This window comes from Varroa destructor, unplaced genomic scaffold (genome assembly GCF_002443255.2).
Source record: "Varroa destructor unplaced genomic scaffold, Vdes_3.0 BEIS01000003.1, whole genome shotgun sequence".
In the NCBI taxonomy this organism is placed as follows: Eukaryota; Metazoa; Arthropoda; class Arachnida; order Mesostigmata; family Varroidae; genus Varroa; species Varroa destructor.
The window spans coordinates 29323476-29330995 of record NW_019211456.1 but is presented as its reverse complement, the minus strand read 5'-3'; the positions used below and the strand labels follow the sequence as shown (position 1 = coordinate 29330995).

The following is a 7520-nucleotide window of genomic DNA, read 5'->3' as shown; positions in this document are numbered from 1 at the left end:
GTCGTAATTGTAAGCTAACTTTGTCAAACGCTGCTCGAAGACGGTTCGTTTCGCTGCACACGACCTGCTAACTTGAGTAGTAAATTACTGTGCACGAAGGACACAAACTAGGTCTAACTATTGACAATAATCCTATTTAGTGTATAATGATTGCACTGGTTGAACATTTAGTGGATCCCATAACATACATCAACTGCTAGCAAATACCCTGCACACGTTCCTTGAAACATTCGAGGTCCTAGAAATAAAAAATTGATGTCTGCTCTCGATCCGTTGACAGCTTTACGGTATGCCTGGATCGTTTCGAGCCTACTCTTTCCATGCAGTTTGATTCTGCAAAAGAAATACCGTTAAATCTATTGAAGTTGCATTATTTTACATGTACACTAGCTGGCCAATTTCCATTGTATTTGCCCGATGCTAATTCATCCGTTGGCTGAGGCTAGAGTGGCGTCAATCGAACCCGACAGATGGTGGCTGTTTAGCTTAAAGGCGCTGTGATTTATCATGCGGACGTAATAAAGCGACAGCCAAAATAGTAACTGGAAAACATGTATCTTTATAGTATTTGATAAAATGTCAAAGGGTTTATTAGTTGTTTCATTGTAGGTTGAGTCGGTAACTTTTGGTGGCCATACGGAATGCGCAGTCCTTAAGTTACTGGGATATGTTAACCGTCCCTTTCACTACACAAATACAATATTGCAAAAATTAAAGCCAGAACAATTCGTTTGCTTAACGAAGCATGTTAGTTAGATGCGTACCGTTACTCAGCGTTTCAGTCGATCTATTGATAAAATGAACAAAATTTAATTTCTCATAGTCTTATTCATATTCAGCAGCTGAGCTCGGTATCTCCTTGTCCTAAGATAACTATTGCTGGGTAGACCGTGTGTGGCTTATCAGGTCCACATTTCCGTTATTTTACGCAACTGTACACAGTTTTTTACATTGTTTGCGGTAGGTCCCACTGGAACAATAGACAGATGATTTGGGGGGACGTGAGTGGTTTAATTAAGCGTAAAGGAAATCGGACCGCTGACGTTAGTTTACAGAAGAGGGGAAACGAGATGCATTTTAAGTTCTAACAGCGACAGATAGAGATAACGTTACCAGTAACACGTATTAGTTTTTTTGCTAATGTTTGCCTCGCCGTAATCTATTCGTTGCCCATCATCTATGGCGCGATTTTTGTACTTGTTATTATCGTATGTTTGCAACACATTACCACCTAAGCTACCGTTACGAAACTATCTCTGCCCCGGCGGCTACGCACATTCAAGGCTGCGGCATAGTGGATCGCAATGCACCTCGTACAGATGGCACAGAATTGTCAAGAACGAGCGAGAAGGCGAGACCTTCATACGATCTACGTATGATCTCCGCTGATTGATGAATGAATGAAGACACGGCTTTTTGTTGTGCTACAAGGTCATCTTACCCACGTACGTGTGTCGAAATACTTTTCTAGCCCGCTTGTTGTACTAATTAGAAACGGGTTCGGCACGCAGTTTTACAAATCTGGCGCTAACTGGACAAGAAATTAAAAATCGTGTTTTTAATAATAGCGTTTCTCTTCTATCATGCTATCACCATTGTAGGAATGGGTGACGACAATATTATTTAAAATATTTAAAATACGCGGACATTGTTGGGCTCTATTTTCTAATTACATCTCATTTTCTAAAATTAATTTTCAATCAGCTTACGTATTAAGCAACGACGTATGCGGGTTTCTCTTTTTTCTACTATATCGACTAAAGCTAGAAGATTTGTAGAAGAGTCTAGGGATCAATGCTGGATTCAGAAATTGAACGCGATCACTATTAGTGTGTTTCGGCAGCGAGAAATTTGTCAAGCAATAGCATGTCCTTTCTACGATATTTGTTGGCCTTAAACTGTGAAGTACTACAGCAATGGAAACGTTGGCTCTGTCATTGAAAAAACAAAAGAAAATGGCAACAGTTAAGACTGTATGCGAAATATGTGTGTAGAATGCATCGATAATTTAGTTAAAATTTAAATAAGAAGATAGAACGTATCTTCCGCAAAGATATACGCCTCTAGTCCACTAGCTGGTACTCGTTGAAGAAATCCTTATCCCACTACTTCGTATTTGAAAACAATTGAGGTGCATATTCTCTGCTGTGCTCCAAGTATTGCTTAATTCGAGCTTATTACGGCTACTTCATAGATTTCTTCCATATTAACGTACGATAGACGTTATCTATGATTCTCTCCCAACTAGAAAAAACAAAAGCACTTCTCGATGATACTATTGTAAAAGCGTACTACGACCAATTGCCATTCAATTGGATTGGTTGTAAAAGAAAAGTAGGCCGGTAACAGTAAATAACAACAACCGAAGGGTGCTGATCTTATTTAAGTCAGCGAATCTTCTTTGTGGGGTCTTTTGACAACGAAAACCTCGTCCAGTAATGTAGCATATGTGAAGTAAATGGAACTTTATCATTAAAATCTTCAAAAAAAATAATCACATTTCTATCAATAACCCGAGCTATAGGCTAAGTAACTTAAGTAGAGCATATACAAAAAGCTAACTTTAAAATAGAAACTTGAATAGGAATAGACGTTCGGCAGATTTATTTTTGGTATTAGATGAAAGGTGCCTCTTGACGCTGAGTATAAATTAACTTGGAACGTGAGTTTTCATGTCATCCAATCCCACACGTGGAGGTGAACGCTGAACTTCACACAACGCCTTAAAAACATGAAGTCTAAGGTTCTTCTCCAAGAATCTTAACAAATTTGCCTATCTGGTCGGACAGCAAACATCAAAATACAAATTGTCAATATGGCAATAGGAATCGAATAACGCATCAAAAATAATAGGGAACTGGTATATTTAAATATATAGTTATTATTGCTCTACCTTTTTGAAATCCTAGTAGCCATAACGGCCAAATTTACGCATTACTATATATTGTGAAATTTTTGCGTGTTTATTTCAGGTTTTAACAACAAAGTTGTAAGTATCATTAGAGAGCTGGGCTTTAGACTCAATGAACGTGTGCCTCATAAAATCGAAAATCTTCTATCGCTAACTTTTGTTTAAATCTCTCCGTTAGCTGGCGACGACCCTTGACATTGCTATGATTAATCTACCAGACAGTTTTGACCAGTTTAGTGGGTGTTTATAACCGGTAAAAGCAACCCGATAATTTTCGACTCAATGGTTTACTAAGCAGACATCGATTTCCTAAAATGTGGCGTAGCAGCAGTGTTAGCTGCGTGTCCATCTAACCGTCAGCTTCTCTTGCTTTTCGCGCTCCACTCGCACTATAATCTTGTGCATAATTTTAGGATTTCGCTATGAGTCGCATGGAAGATTATAGATAAACGCTTTGACTCTATTCAAAGTCAGCAGCTTTATAAACACGCCGCATACACCGTATAGCTAGAGCCACAGTTATCAATATTTTCAGTAAAGCATTCATACGACCAATCTACGACGTCCCCATCGCCGTCGTATGGTGTTTTTACAGACGTCTTCTCCTTTCATACGTTGTCACCATGGTTACGATCTTTTTCGTATTCTGTTTTTATTTTGTTTGCTTTTGAATGCGAATACTTTGGCGCGTAGCAAGTAAGCAGTAGTCGCTGTACTATAGTGCCATTGCTAGGAACGGATGACTCATTTCCAGTAGCAGCCAGATCTTTGCAGTGTTTACTTCACTTTTTCCTTCCCCAGAAAGATCTCCTGATTTAGATTTAAGCAGTGGCACAGTAATGCTACAGATCTCAAAACCTGACAGTGTACACTAGCTGTCGCTATCTCCCTGCTCTCGTATCGACAGGGGGTGTTAAGAGTTGCTAAAAGAACACTTACCTGAGCCGTATATGCAGAGATAATGATCGCGAATGTGTTAAGTAAGTGAACGTGGAGGACGGCAAGTGCTGACTTCGGCACTAACGACGCAGGCTAGGGGAATTTACTAAAACTCTTCTGCTGTTACGTTCCTCCCCTTATCCTTAAACGTACGTGACATCCCTGTGTACTCAACACTATTAGCTCCTATTCAAGATTCCCAGACTTCATCTGTACATCGCTACGATGCCCCAGTGGTGAGGACTATCCTCTTAGCGTTTGCGTGTTCTAAGGTCGGGTTAAATACCGATGACTGTTATGTGGTTGCGCGCATCTATATTCTACTATTGATTTTCGCCGAAGTTTGCTCCGAGGAAGATGTGAGGGCTGTCGCAATATTGCCTAGAGCTTCTATAAGAACATGTTTCAATGTATCTTTCTTGCCGGCCGATATCATTTCCTATACATATCTATATATGGCAATATTGAGCAGAACTCCGGGAGGCATGGATAAGATGAAAATCAAACGTATTGCAAGCTATGTACGACAGCACTTTGCTAACCTGACGAACGTCTTAGATTATCCGTATTTTGCCGTTTGGTACCTACTTAATAGCGTAGGTCGAATGACACGAGGCATTTGCGATTGGATACGTATGTGGTATCTTCTCCTTCCGATGAAAGGGCCTTTTGACCAAATACCACTAGTGTGGAATCTTGTTGTGCATTTTGCCATTGTTAGCGCAGGACCCCAGATTGATTATAATGTTGGAGTATTCAATGCTATCGACGGTTTGTTCTTCCAGATGCGGCGTCACAAAGTGTTTAAGGCTTACCTTGGCCTCACGCCGTTTGTTACTGTTTCAACGGCCGATGGCGTTGCCAAGGTATTGTCAGACACCCACAACATATCAAAGTCATTTATTTATAACATGCTTGTACCTTGGATGGGAGGTGGATTGTTCACAGGCAGTGGTCGCGCATATCGAAAGCGGAGGAAGTTGATCACTCCCGTATTTCACTTCAAGGTTTTGGAAAACCTTACGCCTATCATGAAGAAGCATGCCGACGTCTTTTGCTCAAAACTAGTAGGTGTCGTCGATGTGATACAGTTGTCACAAGTTTTAGGCCTCGATATCATCACCGAGATTGCTATGGGGATCGAACTTAACGCTCAGCTTAAGCCTGATGAACCCTATGTACGAGCGGTCTATCGGGCTGCTCAGGCCCACATGTATCGAGTCACAAGACCATGGTTATGGAATGATTTTATCTATTATCTAACGCCGCTGGGGAGGCAGTTTAACTCTGCGGTGAAGGAAATGCACGTATTTGTCACTAACGTAATCAATGATCGACTAGCCGTTATCAAAGCTGATGCGACGAAAGCAACGGAGAGTTTTCTTGACTTGCTCATAAGAGTTCATCTCGAACAGCCAGATGAGTTAACTATGACTGGTCTCCGCGACGAAGTTCATACATTTATGTTTGCTGGCCACGACACGACGGCCACTGCGATCGGTTTTGCCCTGTATATGATGGGGCTTTATCCGGAAGTCCAAGAGCGCATTCACCAGGAGCTCGATTTAGTGTTTGAAGATGACAATGAGCCAATCACGATTGAAAAGCTCAAGCGCCTCCACTATCTGGACGCAACAATCAAGGAGTCACAACGGTTATACCCATCGGCGCCTGTAATTGCCCGCCGTATCGATAGAGATGTTCAGGTAGCAGGCTACACAGTACCACGAGGCGCGACAATCAACCTTTTCTCATATGGCATCCATCGAGATCCTGATTATTTTCCACAGCCACTCGAGTTTCGGCCGGAGCGATTTTTACGTGTTGACGGTGTCGCTCACGCTGTACCAACTGAACATTCGCCATTTGCATTTTTTCCGTTCTCGGGCGGCATACGTAATTGTATCGGGCAAAAATTCGCTCTAATGGAAATGAAGATCGTCCTATCACAGGTGATGCGAAAGTTTCGACTTAAATCACTGCAAAAAAGGGACGAACTAGAGTTGGCTGTAGAAATAATTGTCAGGCCAAGAAACGGGTTGAAGGTTTGTTTTGAACCACGCAACAATAAGAAGAAGAAGAAGATCAATAGCAATACTAATCGTACGTGGAGTGGCTGACGACTGCGAATATATAAAAGCTAAGGGTAATGTAAATCAAGTTGATGCGATACATGTACCATGATGTAATATACTCGTTAATTAGAATTAATTAGTTAGTAATAAAGCACTTCGTTAGAACGAAGAAATAAAACAGCATGGTTAGTTGACTGGCAAGACTACTACCGCTTCTAGAAACCGGAGTCTACCATTAAAATGTTGAAATCAGCGCATTGTTCGTTAGTATAATCGAACCAAGTCCACATTGGATACTGTTGTTTCATAAACTTTATGTTGCTTTATATTTACACTGTGAGAACTGTTGTCTCTGTTTTCCATGCCAGCTGTTCTTATAAAATAAACAAATATATATATATATGATGATCATGTATAATATGCATAATAACATAAACGAGTCTAACGGTAAGTGTTTGATACATGTCAGCTCTTCGATCCGGACGACATCGTTGAGGTAGCCGTAGGTGTCGACTTCTGCGTGTCCTAGCAGGTTATGTTTATTACAGACGACAAAAAGCTGCCTAAAGATATTATCTGTATTTTCAGATAGGTCTACCGCTTTCGTCGCGGATTTCAATTTATGTGATGTTTTTGAATTAGGCACTCTCATAGATGTGACGAGAAATAACTAAAGTTTTCTCTAATAAGGTGAATAATAAAAGGTGATTAAAAATAAAAAGGGTTGTTTATAATATACTTGAGCCAGCACCAGATATCGGCGTGGGAGCCGATATAACCACTAAGGATTTTTCTATTACATACAGTTTTGACCGTCTCTAAATGATCACAGAATTACTCGATGGTTACAAGATGTCTGTCTAATGCTGGAAATTTCAGATGAGAAAAATCTTTCTCCAATACTAACTTAAATGTCACAGAACTTCAGATTGCGAAGCACCAAAAACGGTTGACGCGAACGTCGTCAAATCACGCGACGCTGCAATATGAAAGCCGTAGTCACTCTCGGATATTTGGCTTTTATTCCGTTTAGCTTGACTGGCGAAGCATACTTTATCGACCGACGCGTCGGTCTTTAGACCCATTTAAATATCGTGCAGCTGACAAATATATGGAGTGCCTACGCAAGTTTAGAGGACACGCTTTGCTCTATATCTAGCTGAAACTCCGAAGCAGTATATGGGTTTATATATGTCTGCATAACGTTGCTTTGGCCAAATCGTCCATAATCATCGCATTCATTTTCGTTGCCCACCGCTACAATTAAATAGAAGCCTAATTCTTTTACCTGCTTTTCCAGATTCCTATTAGCAGAAAACGCTGGGCCAATTAGACTGGTATATAGTACACTGGCAGAAAATACCAACAGATTCTCGATAACAATGCACGGTAACAAGTGCTACTTCGTGCGTGCGTGCGTGCCTGTTTCAACTAGCGTTAGCCTGTGTGCCCCCAGAACTTTTCACCGAACACCCCATAACCACATCCACATTTGCCATCTAATACAAATCGAGTGGAGGTTGTTGTTTGAAGCCGATGACCGCTAATTAGTTTTCTGTCATAGCCGCTATCGGCAGTAGATGTTTAATTAGACA

General features: G+C 40.9%; 1 pseudogene; it reads left to right on the top strand.

The window, feature by feature from the left end:
- Positions 1-3573: 3573 nt before the first annotated feature.
- Positions 3574-6646, top strand: LOC111246626 (cytochrome P450 4V2 pseudogene; annotated as a pseudogene).
- Positions 6647-7520: the final 874 nt, after the last annotated feature.